Genomic DNA, 18,189 nt, shown 5'->3' with positions numbered 1-18,189 from the left:
ATGTAAATATGATTGGCTACACTTTGAAACTTAAAAAGAAAAGGAAGGGAGAAAAGTGAGGGAAGAAGTTAAAATCTTGGTTATTTGTCAGCTCATTGCACTATAGCAAGGGATCATGCAAAACAATATGTAAGAAGGCTATACTTTCTGAGGGTCCTTTGAGACTTGATTTAAGAATTAAGAGAGCAGTACTGCTTTTTTTTGTTTCCACAAAATTTATTATCCATGCTAGAGTGCATTTGAGATTAAAGAGGGTAACAATCAAGTCTGGAAGAGTACATGCCGGGAGTGTCAGAATAGAGGAAATTAAGAAAACATCTACATCAACATTTACAACTCCTATGAGTTCAGTGCATTACCTCTGAAGAGGTAATAATCTCATTACATCATGCGAAAGATATTTTAATTACATGTGTTTCACTTTCTACTTTTCCTTTGTTTTTTTCTCCAATCCATGAAAGTACAGAAACTTCTTTATTTACTCCTCTGTTTATAGGGAGCCATTATCTATCATGTTTACTTATTTAATTCTTCCTAGGAGCCATTTTATCAAGGAAGCTTCACCTGCCCCTCCTGACACAGACTAGGTTAGTTCCTTGAGTTATTGCATTTATCACAGGTAGAATTCTATATTTATTTGCATGGGATTAATGTATGTCTTCACCAGTAGGTTTTAGGTATAATGAAGACTACTAGTATGAGGGATAATTTTGCTTATCTTTATATTCTTAGCTTCCAGTGTTCCATCTGGAATAGAACAAATGCTTAATAAATATTGAGTGAATAAAAATTAGTAGACAAATCAAATTAGAAAATAAATGAAGTTATCTTCTTCAATGTGAAAGGGGAAAAGTTATGTAAATCCCAAAATGACAAATAAGCAATAAATTCATACGATAAAAATATATCAATAATTGACAAATGTTAACTCATCTTTTAACGGAAATTTAGTCACTACTTTACCTGGCATTATTTTCTTTACCTGCAATCTAAACAAGAATCTGAATTTGTGAATTCTTCTTTAAAGAATATTGGTATCTGAGAGAACAGACAGGTATGTTAGAGGTTTAAACCTTTTTGAATGAATGAATGAATGAATGAATGAAAAGGAAATACATTAATAGAGAACCAATGTATTTCTTATGAAATGATCAATACACAAAAATACTGTGAGCACTTATATGCATACATATACATACTTATTCAGACATATTAATATTAGATAACTAAATAATATTGCCATGACAACTGAGTAATTTATTATAATTTCCTATAGAAAAAATTAGTTTTTCATTTCTGGATATGGTCCACACTTAAGGCCCCAGTGTCTCCTGGCACAGAACAGTTTAATAATAATTGTCAGAAATGAAGAAATGAACTGTTGGGGCCAGGCAAGGAAACCAGTTACCAGGTATCTGGGTTGAATTAAAATGTGCCTACAAATGGAATACTTGCAATTTTGGAAAACAGACATAAGATATTATAGTGAAGGCAATATCAGGTGACTGAATTTGAATTCCAATTTTCCTGGAAAAAACCATGTGAATCCTTTTAATCTTTCCTGAAGACCAAATGCATGAGTGAGATGTCCTCAGTCCTGATAGTCTACTACTTATCACCTATAGCTTAAAAAATTACACATGCTCAAAACCCACCTGGATTTCAGCACTGACAAGGGCAGAGATTTGATTTTGTGCTTAAGGAATTGCAGAAGATGAACAAAGACAAATATGGGGGTGAGAATGAAAAAACATCCTCTTCTTGGTGCATATTCCTTGGGTGGTATAAGTGCATTGCAGTACAGACCTACAAGTATATTCCAAAACAACATTTTTATGATTTTAAGAGAAATAAGCTATAAACACCAGCAAACCATGTAAATGTAACAAATAAATGAAAAAAATGTTTTCAGATATTAAGAAACTCCACATGCAGCTATGAAATGACACTCAGCAATATTTTTGAACTGTTGACTTCTTAATAATAAATTAAATGTTAACTACTGAAACTTAAATCCATTTGCATGTCCAGTATCTTAAAAATTTTTTGTCTTGGAAGCAATGAAATAACAGTAGAAGTCACAAAAACATAAGAATAATAGGTGGTTTAACTATGGTGCATATGACTCAGTTAAAACAATCAATCTACCTGTTCTTTTACTTCTCTTCACCTGCCATTGTAGAAAATAGAAACATTTAGTGATTGGAAGAACAGATGCAAATGAACTTTCAGAGCCAAAGTCACATAAGATAGAGTTAATTTTAGCATCCTTTCTCCTAGGAATTCTCACTAGGGCCAAGAATAAAATACAAGAATGACCTTCAGGAAGATGTCAAAAATGATTAAAAATAGCAAAAAATGTTAACTTTCTTTGCTTCAAGAAATAGCTATTGCAGGTGGATCATGCCTGTAATCCTACTTTTTAAGGAGACAGAGATCAGGAGGATCACAGTTAGAAGCCAGCTCAGGCAAATAGTTTTCAAGACCCTATCTTAAAAAGTTCTTCACAAAAACAGGGATGCTGGAGTGGCTCCAGGTAAAGGCACTGAGTTCAAGTCCCAGTACTGCAAAAAGAAAAAAAAAGAAGGAAAGAAATGGCTATTGATATGGAAATCTTATCAACATATCAAATGGTTTTCAAAAAATGTACAAATGTTTAAAATGTTATAAACACAGATTATAAGAAGTGATAAATCTCACAGAAGACCAAATGAGAGGGAAATTTTGAGACTATTTTTATTTTTGAACACCCTAGAGGTTTAAGTATGTACTTTTATTACTCTGCATTTAGATTCCTTCATTTCAACAAAAAATGGCTTCAAGTCCCTTAAAACTAGCACACTGCGATGAAAGTTTTCAACAAATAGAATATTCCTTTGTTATACAAAAGACTAAATAATAAAATATACTAGTCAGCAAAATCTATGCTACAGACTTAATGCTGAAGAAAAAAATTTGGTTCATGACTTAAAATAGGAAACAAGGAACAGATCTTGATTACACTAAAATAACACTCATTCTATAGGCAAATCATTATAAAGTGAAGATTACTCAATGCATATTAAGTCTCATGTATTTCTCCTTCACTTTGAGTGAAGCATTTTAATGCAAATTCTAATCAAAGATCAAAGATATACCATAAGGAGGTAACAACCAACACCACAGAAATCCAGAGACTACTGTGAGAACCTATATTCCAATAAATTTGAAAATCTTGAAGAAATGGATAAGTTTCTAGATACTTATGACCACCCAAAGTTCAACCAAGAGGATATTAATCACCTGAATAGATCTATAACAGAAAACGAAATTGAAGCAGCAATAAACAGTGCCCCAAAAAAGAACAGTCCAGGCCCTGATGGATTCTGTCCTAAATTCTATCAGATCTTTAAAGAAGAACTAATACTAACTCTCCGTAAACTTTTCCATGAAACAGAAAGGGAATGCCTAGCTCATTTTATGAAGACAGTATTACACTCACTGCAAAACTAGACAAAGACACCTTCAAAAAGGAGAACTGTAGGCCAGTCTCCTTAATGAACATCTTTGCAAAAATCTTCAACAAAATAATGGCAAACCGAATCCAACAACATATCAGAAAGATCATTCACTACGACCAAGTCAGCTTCATCCCAGGGATACAAATATGGTTCAACATACACAAATCTATAAATATAATATAGCACATTAACAGAAGCAAAATCAAAAACCACTTGATCATCTCAATAGAAGCAGAAAAAGTCTTTGATAAGATCCAACACTACTTCATGATAAAACCGCTAAGAAAACTAGGAATAGAAGGAATGCACCTCAACATTGTAAAGGCTATATATGACAAATTATAGCTAACATCATACTTAATGGAGAAAATTGAAACCATATCCTCTAAAATCAGGAATGAGACAAGGATGCCCACTATCCTCACTCTTATTCAACATAGTCCTGGAATTCCTAGCCAGAGAAATTAGGCAAGAAGAAGAAATAAAAGGAATACAAATAGGTAAAGAAACTGTCAAAATATCCCTATTTGCAGACAATGTGATCTTATATCTTAAAGACCCCAAAACTCCTACACACCACAAACAGTTACAGCAAGGTGGCAGGATACAAAATCAACTTACAAAAATCATTAGCTTTTCTATACACCAACAACTAACAAATTGAGAAAGAATATATGGAAACAATTCCATTTACAATAGCCTCAAAAAATCAAATACCTAGGAGTAAACTTAAAAGATGTGAATGACCTCTACAAGGAGAACTACAAACCCCTGAAGAAAGAGATTGTGGAAGACTAAGAAGATGGAAAAGTCTCCCTTGCTCATGGATTGGTAGAATCAACATAGTAAAAATTGCTACTATAAAAAGCAAGCTACATGTTCAATGCAATTACCATCAAAATCCCAATGACATTCAAGAAAGATATTGAAAAATCTACACTAAAGTTCACTTGGAAACACAAAAGACAATGAAGAGCCAAGGCAATACTGAGCAAAAGGAGCAGAACTAGAGGTATCACAATACCTAACTTCAAACTTCAAACAGAGCCATAGAAATAAAAACAGCATGGTACTGGCACACATACACACACAAAAGATGTGAAGATTAGTGGAACAGAATAGAGGACCCAGATATGAATACATGCAGCTATACTCACCTAATTTTCTACAAAGGTGCCAAAAACATACGATGGAGAAAAGACAACCTCTTCAACAAATGTTGCTGGGAAAAGTGGTTATCTGCTTGAAGAAAACTGAAACTTGATCCATGCCTGTCACCCTGTACAAGTATCAACTCAAACTGGATTAAGGACCTCACTTTCAGACCTGAAAACTTGAAGCTAGTACAGGAAAAGTGGGGAATACTCTGAAAGCAATAGGCATAGCTCTTCCTCAGAAGAACTCAGGCAATTCAGCAACTAAGAGAAAGGATTGACAAATGGGACTACATGCAATTAAAAAGCTTCTGAACCCCAAAAATAATTGTCTCTAATTTGAAGAGGCCACCCACAGAATAGGAGAAAATCTTCACTAGCTATGCATAAGACAAAGGACTGATAACCCTTTGGTTATCAGTTATACAGGGAGCTCAAAAAACTACACACCCAAAACATCAATGACCCAATAAAGAAATAGGCAACTTAATGAAGCAAAATTTTTTTAAAGGAAGAAGTCCAAATGGCTAAAAAACATATGAAAAAACGCTCACCATTCCTGGCCATAAAGGAAATGCAAATCAAAACCACACTAATATCCCACCTCACTGCTATTAGAATAGCTATCATCAAGAACACAAAGAACAACAAATTCTGGCGAGGATGCAGGGAAAATGGAACCTACGTACACTGCTGGTGGGAATGTAAGCTAGTACAGCCACTATGGAAAACATATGGAGATTTCTTAAAAAACTACAATTTGATCTGCTGTAAGATCCAACCATTCCACTCCTAGGGATATACAGATTATTACAAAGGCACCTGCACATCTATGTTTATTGCAGCAATCCACAATAGCCAAGTTATGGAAACAGCCAAGATGCTCCACTACCAATGAGTGGATTAAGAAAATGTGGTATTTGTACACATCGAATTTTATTCAGCCACAAAGAAGAATGTAATTTTGACATTCGCAGATAATGGATGGAACTGAAGAAGTTCATTTTAAGAGTAGTTAGGCTCAGAAGGCCAAAATTTGCATGTTCTCTCTCATATGCGGATTACAGACCTAAAACAAAAGCAGTAATATTATTGGGCAGGGGTCACACACTAAGGGAAACCGTGCAAAGGAAGAATAAGGAAAGGGAAGGAAACTAAAAATTTGAATGTGGCTGATGTGCTTACTGTATAGGAACGAATATAGTAATCTTAAATTGGCTGAAGTCACTATGGGAAGGGGATTAGGGAGTAGTGAAGAGTTCTGGCATAGATGAACCAATTTGGTTTGTAATACGTAAGTGCATGGAAACAACACAAGGAATCTCCCTGTATAACAATCTTTATCTCAAACTAGCAAAAATGCCATGTTTTTCTTACTATCTTTTATGGTTTGTCTTCTACAAAATTGGAGAACAGGAGGGCAGAATAGGTTCAAGAGGTGGTAAGGCAGGGGGTGTGTGTGGTACAAACAATATATACGTATGTAAATGAATTAAAAAATGATACCTGTTGAAACTGTTCCATAAATCTGGAGAGAGGGAATGAAAAGAGCAGCAGAGGGGGTGAATTCAACTATGATGTATTTGATACACTGTAAGAACTTTTGTAAATTACCAATGTACTCCCACCCAGAACAACAATAAGAATAATAAAAAAGAAATATAATTAGAGCCAGGTGCTTGTGGCTCAGGCCTATAATTCCAGGTACTCAGTAGACATTGTACTGGGGTTTGAATTCAGGGCCTGATATCATGTTAAGTGCTTATAAAGATTATGTCATTTAATCCTTAGAATGGCAGGATGGTGACACCGTGTTTGCAAAAGTAACTTGCAGGTAGTTGGAACAAATTCATTGCACAGAATCACTTGTTCCAAAAAACAAAACCAGGAGAATGTGAAAAGTGTTTAATGTTCCCCACATTGAGGCGTTCAAGATTACCTGGTTAGAAGCAAGGTGTTGAAACTGAGAACGTTGAAATGTTGAAAAAGCCAATGCAAGCATTACAAGCGTCCCTAAAAATGAAATCAAGAAAATAAAGATTATGAAGCATGGGCTGAGAGAGAATCTGGAACATTGCAGATAGTAGACCCTGTTAGGGTGACTGATGTTTTCCTTAGTAATATTGAGCATGAGAGTGAGGAACACAGATGTTGCAGTAAGTATTATCAAGATAATATCATGAGAAAAATCAAGTCTAACATTTTTAATTTTCTCAGTCTGAAAACAATACATGGGTATATTTAAAAATTGTTTCTGATTATTTCAAAATTTCCATTCATGTGGTGTTCATTTCTTTAAAATCAGATATTCAAAACATGCACTGTCTTATTTTCAAAGTCTAGAATAAGACTATTTATTAATCATGAAATATTTAACTCCCAGTTTCAGTTTAAAAAAGTCATAATTTGCTAAAACAAGATTCATGCTAGAGTGTGTTCCTTTTTCACTTTGTATGTAGATCATAAACTGAAAATTCAAGTGGAAAGCAAACTTCTACTTCATTCTTGAAGAAACAGTTTAAAATGTCAATTTAAATATCTGGCAATATTTTCCATAATAGTTGAGAGAATGACAATGATAAAATAGATTCATCTTTATCTAACATAAAAAAGTGGCTGCTATTAAGTCTATTTCCCTAGATAGATAGATAGATGGACAGATATAGATACAGATATAGATATAGATATATATGCCCTCCCAAATAGAATATCACTATCATAGTGTAAGCAGGGTTATGCTTTGGAATTAGATATTAGCAATTAATTTAAAAAGTATAATATATATTACAAAATAATGCCTTATTTGAACTAGTTTATTGTTCATAAATTTATACTCTAAAATAAGAAATAATCCAAAACTTACATGGCAAAGAAAAGAAAGATTTAGTTTTTGAAAAGAAATAATAAAACGATGAAAGCTTAGACTTACTGTACTCCTAATAGATGACAGAGACACTTTCTAGTATTTAATTTTAGTTAAATCATAGACTTCTTTATAAAAAAATTACACAGTCTTTTCTGTAATGAGCCCCATTTGGCAATGGTAGCACCCAGAACTCGATGGTTGAGAAACTGCTACTTGTTATATTACCCCTCTATCATTCTCCTTTATTCCCTCCTCCCCCATTGCTGGAATAGTTTCAACAGGTCTCATTTTTCCATTTTCATACATGAGTACATAACATTTCTACCACACTCACCCTCCTACACCTTTTCCTTATATCCTCCCCACTTTCCCACTGGCACCAACTCCCACGCAGAACATATATTAACTTCCTACCTTTCATTTCTGAAATACATGACATTTTTATTTGTTTAAGGTAGCTATACAGGGAGTTTCATTGTGACATTTTCATGTATATATATATTATATCCCAAAGTGGTTCATCCTCTCCCTTTCTCTCTTTTCTACTGATTTAATTTTGGGGTCAGTCATGTGACTAGCACCAAAAATCCCAGCTACTCTGGAAGCAGAGATGAGGAAAAACTCAATTTGAGGCCAGCCCAGGCAAAAAAGTTAGTGAAACCCTATCTCAAAAACAAAACAAAAACTTTGATGTGGTATTACACAACTGTACTTCCAGCTAAGAGGCAGACATACACAGTAGAATTAAAGATTGAGACTGGCTTGGTAAAAACTCAAGACCATATCTGAAAAATCACCTAAAGTAAAAAGGGAGCCATGTCTTAAGTGGCAGAGCACAAAGCTCTGAGTTTAAGCTTCCTTATCACCAAAAGTAAAAAATTCATTCTGACCTGTGAAGTTTATATTATTTTAAAAGTTAATAATCTTAGGTATAATACAAGCACTATGACTGATGGGGAAGTATTGGATCAATCATTCCTCATTTAAAAATGTCATCAACTTGAATGTGAATCTTTAATATGCAAAACATGTCTCATCACTTATTTTTACGGGCTACCAATTTCTTAGTATATGAAGTAAGATTGTAGTTTATGAACTGTGTGATCCCTCCCTCTTGGGCTGGTGTAATGGCTCAAGTGGTAGAGTGCCTGAATAGTATGCTTGAGGCCCTGAGTTCAAACCCCAGTGCTGCCAAAAGAAAAATGCCCCTTTCTCTTCTGTAATTCCATTGTCCAAAAGGTTAAGATAAGGTGGAGTTATGCTGGAGTAACTTCTCCCAGCCTGCCTGGGTTGTCCCATTTTTTGTCCCAGTACCATTTGTTAACAGCATCCCTTTTCTTCTCATAGTGTTGAGTTTGGAAAGTAAATTATACACATTATAACGTATCAGAAATGCATTAGTGCTCATTTTCATTTATCTCTCCTATAGTCAGTGCATTATTCAAATAATTTTGTATATGGACTAGGGAAAACATTGTGTATTACACATAGGACATTGGAACTCCTGTGATAACACAACAATCTGTTCTGATATAAGTGTAATATAATTTTAAAAGTTAAAATATTTGATCTAATGTTGTACAAAATTATGCACAATCTAGTTATGGGTGGACATGACTGCTAATCCTACTTGTGTATCCCTGAGGGAAATCATATAATCAAGACATGATTATCTCACACTTTTTCCATTTCAAGATTACTGCAGTTAATTATGCCACTGAGCTGAGCACTCAAGTGTAATAGTACTCTAAACATGAACTAAAAAGATTAATGCATGATCTATATTTTTTTTCTTCTCTTACATAGTAATTTTATGTAAGATTGTCAGATTTACAAATATAGAGTCTATTAAATTTAAGTAAATACTGAATAAATGTTTTAGTGCAAATTTGTCTTAAATACAGCATCAGAGTCCTCTGTTTTTATCTATCAATCCTATATGCAAGACTCTTTTTCCTAGATTTCTTGACTAGTGACCACTAGAGCTTTGAAATGCACCATAGTAAATAGAAGTGTGTACATAGTTTGGTCCTGCCACATACTGTCTTTTTACTATTATGCAATGTGTATAACCACTAAGCCTCAGAATTCACAACTCCAAGGTAATGATATTGGTACCTAACTCATATAGCTGTTGTGAGGATTCAATGAAATGTTATATCAAGTACACAGTAAGGCACCTGATCAATATTACTATTCTAAGGAAATTTGCTGCATAGCATTTCAATTGTTTTGCTGTTATAAGATGACATATTGATGGCAAACCACCAAAATCCATCCTCCGTCTTCTCTCTGGGCACATAACTGGACTGTGTTTTCCAGCTTCTCTTGTAACATAACTGAATTCCAGACATGAAATGACAGAAGAAATATTATGCATCATTTCCAGTCCCATAGAATACTTTCAAGAATCCTTCAAAAGCTTTTTCCCCTTTCCCTAATCGGAATGGAATATCTACTCCCACCAGTACGGATCCCTGGATTGTCAAATCAAACTCACAAAAATCATAGCTCTTAGCCAATATCAAGCCTTATTGATAATTTCTGGATACCAAGAATTGCTAGGCAAGTTGAAGCAGGCTCATCTAGGACCACCAGTGGGACTCTTTGCCTAGATTAAACTGAGGTTTCTAAGAGATGTGTGCAGTACTCAAATACACAAAAGAGAGATTTTTGGTTAGGAAAGCTTGCCATTTTAAGCAACAATATTATGTAGTTCATATAATATCTTCCAGGAAGACAATCTACATAAATTCATAGAATTACATGAAATAAGACCAGCAATGTTCCATAAAAAAAATCTCTCCTGATGGTAACTATTCTTACTGTAATATTTTCCAGTATATTCTGCCACTGATCCACCTGTATAAGGAGATTTGACTTGTTCACCTTTCTTTCTGTCTGGGAATAATTCTCCCAGTGAGGCAAAAAGTGCACTACAGATCTGCTATTAACCTCTTCCATTCAAGAGATAGTGTTGAGTAAGGAAGACCCTCAACTCACACTGGATTATGAATGACTGCATGGAGGAGAGTTGACATAGACACAGATTCATTCATTCTATGATGCCATGTAATCAAGAAAGAAAATTCAAGCCATACGCTGGATGCTTAAACCTGTAATCTAAGTTATTTGGGAAGCTGAGATCAGGAGGATTGTCGTTTCAGACCAGCTCAGGCAAAACATCTGCAACACTCCATTTCAAGAGAAAAAAGCTGGGAGTGGTGGAAAGCTCCTATCATCCCAGAAATAGCAGGAAGTATAAAATAGGAAGATCACCAATCAAGGCCAGCCTGGGCAAAAAGCAAGACCTTTTCTCCAAAATAACCAGAACACAAAGGGCTGGAACTCTGGTTCAAGAGTTAGAGTGCCTGGTTAACAAGTGTGAAGCCCTGAGTTCAAATTCCAAGAGCCCTCTATGTACTGTGTCATTACATAGTTTGAAGCCTATTAATACAGCAGGTGACCTAGCCTAAGCAATAAGCAATTTTAAACAATATCAATACAGATATAATTAAGATAACAAGTACAATATTTAAAACATTTTTAAAAATAAAGTCATGTTTCATAGCTTTCTTTTTCTTGAATTATTAGATAAATGACTGTTCAATGCTTTGAAATACGCAATACAGATTAGGATTTACATGGAGACAGTCCCAGGTTTATTGCTAGTCCTTCCGCTTGCCTTGGATACCTTATTTACCATTACTGAACTTCAATTTCTTCATCTATATAATGATAATTGTAGTTGTCATTAATTAATAAGGCTGCAGTGAGAATTAAGTTGAGATGATGTTGAGACTGGCTCACAGTAAGCAATTAATAATTAGTGTTAATATCATTGTTGTTATTCTAATGAACAATGGGTCAACATGTTCCGTTAATAGCACTAGATTTACAAACTGAAACAATTTTAAAGCTTATCATTCCTAATTTCATTATTCAGCAAAAGTTGTTTCTATATTTAGAAAATTTGTTTTCTTCCAGGCTTTTTGTCTATCAACAGAATATTTAGTAACTATCACATAGAGACACAGGGAGATTTACTATTAAGGCAGTTTCCATAGTGTAGTGGTTATCACATTCATCTCACACAGGGAGGCTTATTATATCAAGAGGTTTGTAAAAGGTCATGGAGTATTGAACCTATTCAGCATTAACCTGAGATAATTTCATTATATCTGAATGTTTAATCTTAACCTTCAATATTGATAATTATTGAATCTGGCTGATAGATACGTGAGGGTTCCTTTAACCATTATCCCTTCTTTTGCACACTTGAAATTTAGGATAATAAAAAGTTTGTTTTTAAGTAAGGCTATTCACTGCCCTTTTATACTTTTTGAACTCTGGATCTATTCTCCATGATAAGGAAAGGAAGCAAGCTGTGCAGTAGTGCTGTCTTCCCACAACCAGCTGGGCTCAACAAGAAGGCAAAAGCCACTGAAGTGATACACCACTGAAACTGTGGAATATAATGTACATATTTTCCATAGAAATCTTCTTGTAAAACAATTTGAAAAGCCAGTATTAAGTAACTATAATAAATAACAAACATTTACTACTTTTCATTCACATTTGGCATTCATCAGTATCTGATTTCACACTCAAATTAAACAAATGCTGTATAATCATTATTCTTCCCATTCCATAGTCAAGGAAATGGAAGGATGGAGATGTAACATAGCTCATTTGAGGACTCATAGCTGGTATTCTTGTTGTAAAAATAGAGCATACATTTGTTCCTTGGCAACTTTTAAGTATGATGCTTATCATCATTAACTATAAACAGTACAGTATTCAGCATATCTCTAGAACAAGAGCTTACACTCTTAACCAGCACAACTGTTAAATACTACATCAATATCTGCAATGGTTTCATGTAGGAATATGTTGAAAATACATAAATAGCTATCAGAGCTTAGTAAATCAGATACATACCCAATTTAAAAGCAGTCAGAGATAATCCTGTGCATTGTTGGTGAGATAGTAAAATGGTACAATCACTGTGAAAGGCAGTAACAGTCCTCAAAAGTTAAAACTAGAACTGCCATGTAATCCAGCCAGCTGAATTCTGCATATATATTCAAAAGAATTGAAAGATCTCAAGTAGACATTTATTCACCCATGTTCATAGCATTATTCACAATAGTCAAGAAGTTAAAGCAACCCAAATTTTCATGATTGGATGAATGAATAAGCTAAATATGACATGTGTGTACAATGAAATGTTATTCAGTCTTTTTTTTTAATTGTTTTACTATTCATATGTGCATACAAGGCTTGGGTCATTTCTCCCCTCTGCCCTTACCACCTCCCTTACCACCCACTCCGCCCCCTCCCTCTCTCCCCCACCCCCTCAATACCCAGCAGAAACTATTTTGCCCTTATCTCTAGTTTTGTTGAAGAGAGAGTATAAGCAATAATAGGAAGGAACAAGTGTTTTTGCTGGTTGAGATAAGGATAGCTATACAGGGAGTTGACTCACATTAATTTCCTGTGCATGTGTGTTACCTTCTAGGTTAATTCTTTTTGATCTAACTTTAAAAAATCTGTGACATGCTACAACATGATGAACCAGGAGGACATTTTATCAAGTGAAAGAAGCAAGCCATTCTCAAAACCACAAATACCATATGATTCCACTTGTGTGGGAAACTAAAATAATCATACTTAAAGAAACAGAAAGTAGGATGGAGGCTACCAAAAGCAAGAGAAAGGGATAGATGGTGAATTGTTTAATGAATAGAGAATTTGAATTTTTTATGATGAAAAAGTTCTAAAGATTGATTGCACAATAATCTAAACATAACTAATAGAACATCACTAAATGCTAAAAGAATGGTTGAGATGGCAAATTTCATGTTATCTGTATTTCAATATAATTAAATATTTTAAAAATGGTCCAATGATGCAAATAGATACTTCTCATAAAAGATATATAAGTGAGCACACAAAACTGAGCTTAGAGAGATTCAAACCAAAGCCACAGTGAGATATTATGCTGTACCTACTCCGATAACAATACTAATAAAGACAGATAATAGCAATTGTCAGTGAAAATATGGAGAAATTAGAAACCTCACTCACTAATGGTGAGAATGTGCATGCAGACACTTAGGAAAACAATATAGCAACTCCTCACAAAGCTGAACATAGAGGTACCACATAGCCCAGATAATTCTATTCTAAGTATATAATAAATAAATGAAAAAAATGTTCACATGAGAACTAGCAAACAAATATTTATGGCAGCATAATATATAATACCAAAGGTTGATATGATCCAAAGTCATAAACTGATCTTTGGATAAGTAAAATTATATGTATAAACATATATATCATACATATATTAATATATATAATGGGAAATTATTTGGCAATAAAGAAAAAGGAAATATTGACATGGGAAAATATGAGTGAACCAAAAAAAAATTATGGTAAGTGAAAAGAAGCCAGGCACAAAACACAATATGTTGCGTGACTCATTTATTTGAAATGTCCAGGTAGGCAACTCTAAACCATAGTTTAGTGGTTGCCTATGACAGAAAAAAGATAAAATAGGGAGGTAATTATTAAAATGGTAATAAATGTGTAACTGTGAAATATTGAAAAAACATAGAACTGTACATTTTAGATGAGTAAATTTTATAAGTGAATTATATCACAATAAAGCTCTTTAAAAAGAAGAATGTGTTGGAGGATGCTTCTAAGATTCAAAACAGAGAATGAAGTTTAAAATGTGCAGTAATATTAAGGAAAAAGCAATTTTGACTTGTAAAATCATAATTTTCCAGTATCTATCTGTCTATATTTATATACAAATCAAGGAAAAAGTACCAAAAATGTTCTGGGTTACTATTCAGGTTTTCTTCTCTGTTTCTGGATGTCTCAAGGTTTATTAAATTTACTCTGCCTTTGTCTGCACAGGTACTCCTTTGATGACTATATTTGAGAAATAGAAGCTATGACATTGCAAGCACACAACTTCTCCTTTCCATGCCTCAAACAACAAATTTTAGCAAGTACTGAAGTCATTAAATTTCCTTAATGACTCTAGAAAGCATTGGTATTTTAGTTCTTTCAAAGTGGCTTAGACATAGTAGTAGAAATGTTTCCTGATTACATAAATGTAAGTATTCAATTATCATATTTCTTGGTAAGAGTTTGTATGCATATGTTTGTGTAAATGGTTTATTCAAAATGGTGATATTATATCAAAAGAAAATGCTCAGAAGTGCACCTCTTACTTTCCACTTAGCCAGCACTTTCTGATTCTGAATATATTTGAATACATTTCCTAGTACTGTATTCCCAAATGTTACATAGAGGCCAAATGAAAGATAAGGGAATTGGTTTTCATTTATTTTCATCTTCATCTCTTCTTCTTCACTACCCCACATGCTTTACATTGACAAATTTAGCTTCAAAATAGTTGTACAACTCACGGGCTCAAGAGGAAATATAGACAAACTTCCTAATCCCGTGAATTCATGATCTCTCAAGACAAAAGGAATTATAAGCACATACATACACACACACACACACACACACACATATACATGTAACACCAAAATATACGTAGATTCCCAGAAATATTAATTTAGTTGTTGAAAATTTTTATAAATTGTCTACCTATTTTACCAACATGGAAAAAATAGTGCCCTGAAAATGCCAGAAGAAATATAAACATACATCTCACATTTCCTGACATGAACAAAATACTTTGTCACAAACTCTGAATAAAAGAGTAGAACAGTTAAACAGGTTTTTTTTTCTTCTTTAAGGTGCTAAATAGGATGGAATTAGTTGCTTCTTTCATATTTAGCTACATCCACCATTTTCTTGCATTCTTTTCCTAGCTTATGACCAATACTTGTTATTAATAATAATATGTGGATCACTCAACTCATTTAAAATTTAGAATAGATCTATTTAGGCTGGGCATGTAGCTCAGACCTATAATCTTAGCTACTTGGGAGGTAGATCAAGAGGATTACAGTTTGAGGTCAACTCAGGCAAAAAGTTCATGAGCCCACATCTCACTAGGCTGGGCGTGGTGGGGTGTGCCTGTCATCTAAGCTACAGAGGAAAAATAAATAGAAGATCATGTTTCAGCATAAAGCAAGAGCCTATCTCAAAAAAATCAAAGAAAAATAAGGGCGAGAGGGGATAGAGGTGTGGCTCAAGTAGTAGAGTGTCTGCTTAGCAAGCTTGAAGCTCTAAGTTTAACTTCCAGTAAAATAAATAAATAAAGTTTAAATAAATGGTTGCAGTGCAATGTCTTTGGCTTAAAATATTATCCTACACACATAGACTACTGTATTATAAGAGATAATTATATGATTTTATTAAAACTTTAAAATTAAATTCAGATTTAATTCAAATCTATTTCCTTTGACTTATAGATCTTTTGAGATGAATTAAAAATCTAAAAGAGCACATAGTTTTTGGAGGTAAGCCTTGAAAATGATGTCAGCAGTGTCTATTTTCACCACTGGGTGGCAAAAATTAAATATATTGTTTCTTAAAGTCAAGATTTACACTATAGTTTTGATTTCTTTCTTGAGTTTGAAGGAGGGCAGTGAGCCAATGGTAGAGAGTGTTGTTTCAGTCAACTGGTAGGTAGTTGATCACATGTTTTTAAACTCTCAAAGCTACCATCCTGGTTTGGAAATGAAATATTAGCAAAGGTTCATCTGTTGAAGGCTTGGTTCCCAATGCAGAAAGGTTCAGAGGTGACCTTTCGGAAAGTGATTGGATTTGAGGATTTAGATCTCATTAATGGATTATTCCATTAATTAGTTTATAATTTGATAGGCTATTGGGTAGCAATGGATACTCAGGAGGTGGGACCTATTTAATAAGAATGATTCTTCGGACTATATCTTATCCCTGTCACACCTCCTTTTTATGCATCCCTGATGCCTTGAATTACACTGCTTTTTCCCACCAAGAGCTTCCTGCCATGATGTTGTCTTGCAAGAAACCCAAAGCAGTGGTACCAAGCAACCATGGACTGAAACCTCTGACACCATTAGGTAGTGTACACATTGAAGTTTAAGTCATGGAATCAAGATACAATCACAAAGAATTATTAAGTACAAGTGTCACAGTGTATCCTTAATGGAGCTAATATAGTGAGTTAGTAACAAATGAATGAAATTAGATTGAGCTACAAGGTATCTTTATGATGGTGATATTTTAGTGAAAGAAGGTAAGTCATTGTTTCACTATTTATTGTTGATTTCTATATAGGTACATATTTAATTTAAGAAAAGCATAACAAAGCCATATATCTTGGCCATTTACAAGACTCTATGACAAACCTGATACGGAAAGTAAAAATGGAAAATACAGAAGCATTCTTCTCAAGTTGCCATTGCCTTTGGAGACTGTTCCAGCCATTTTCAAGAAAGAGATCACATGATAAAGCGAGAGCACACTTGGGAGGTATGAGGATAGGTAAGACACCCAAAAAACTAGATAGCATTTGTTGCCCTCAATGCAGAGAAACTAATGTAGATACTTCAAGTGACAGGGGCCAATAGGAGAAGGGAACCAGGAACTAGAGAAAAGGCTAGTTTGAGAAGAATTAATTTAGAAGGTAACACATATGTACAGCAAAGCAATGCAAGTCAACTCCCTGTATAGCTATCCTTATCTCAACTAGCAAAAACCCTTGGCCCTTCCTATTATTGCTTATACTCTCTCTTCAACAAAATTAGAGATAAGGGCAAAATAGTTTCTGCATGGTAGAGAGGGGGTGGGGGGAAGAGTAAGGGAGCAGAGGTAAGCGGGGAGAAATGACCCAAACATTGTATGCACATATAAATAAAAGAAAAAAAAATAAGAAAAAATAAAAAATAAATGAAGAAAAGCTTAAAAAAAAAAAAGAAAGAGATTACACAAGTGCCATTGAAAAGCAGAAAGAGCTCCTAACTTAGAGGACAGTGAGAGGTTTACAAGTGAATTCATAAGAACATGAGATTAGAACTGAGCTTTGAAAAACAAACAGAATTTTGACAGGATAACCGGAGGGGTGCTGGAGGCAATGAGAGAAACTTAGGTTCTAATCAGATAAAGAATTAGCTTTACTGTAGTGATTTTTAGACTGCAGGGTCATGACTCATTACATTATTTCTCAATAAAAATGGTATTAATCTTTTATGCAAGATTTTCTCATGCACAGCAGGATGTGCCACATTCCTGACCTCTGGCCGCTAAATGACAACAGTGAAGTCTTCTTATTGCCTTAGTTATGGAGAAAATCCAAATCTCCTAATAGATTTTCAAATATCCCCTCCCTCATGGTAAGCACACCTTACCCACACTTGACCACCAAACTCGACAGAGTTTACTTATTCAATAAAAGGTAACAGAAGAAGAAGAAAAGAGGGGGGAAAGAAAGAAGTAAAGATAGCACATTACAGTAAAAAGGGATACCTAGTAAATGCATGATTTCTTCAAGACTGACTGAATTTTAGAGGTTATAGAGATCAAGGATGGTCTCAGGATTTTCAAATTTCATATTTTATCAGCACACCATTGGAAAAAAGTTTATTAGTTCACACACACTTAGATTCATGGACACTAAAGATAAATCTTAAGAAACTTAACTGATTAAGTATGTTTGCTATAGCTTAATTTGTGATGGAATGGAAATTCA

At 34.1% G+C, this 18,189-nt stretch overlaps 1 protein-coding gene across 5 annotated transcripts in view; it reads right to left on the bottom strand.

Moving 5' to 3' along the window:
• Ralyl (RALY RNA binding protein like) overlaps window positions 1-18,189 on the bottom strand; it is a 735,459-nt gene that overhangs the window by 498,768 nt on the left and 218,502 nt on the right. For 3 of the 5 annotated variants that reach the window (XM_074068782.1, XM_074068781.1, XM_074068784.1), the window contains one exon: window positions 6,594-6,667. The exons of the other annotated variants lie outside the window; for them this stretch is intronic. The gene's annotated coding sequence lies outside the window, so the exon portion shown is untranslated. The remainder of the gene's footprint in view (window positions 1-6,593; window positions 6,668-18,189) is intronic. 5 annotated transcript variants of the gene reach the window in all.

Source organism: Castor canadensis, chromosome 3 (assembly GCF_047511655.1).
Source record: "Castor canadensis chromosome 3, mCasCan1.hap1v2, whole genome shotgun sequence".
In the NCBI taxonomy this organism is placed as follows: domain Eukaryota; kingdom Metazoa; phylum Chordata; class Mammalia; order Rodentia; family Castoridae; genus Castor; species Castor canadensis.
This window is presented reverse-complemented; position numbering and strand designations above follow the sequence as displayed.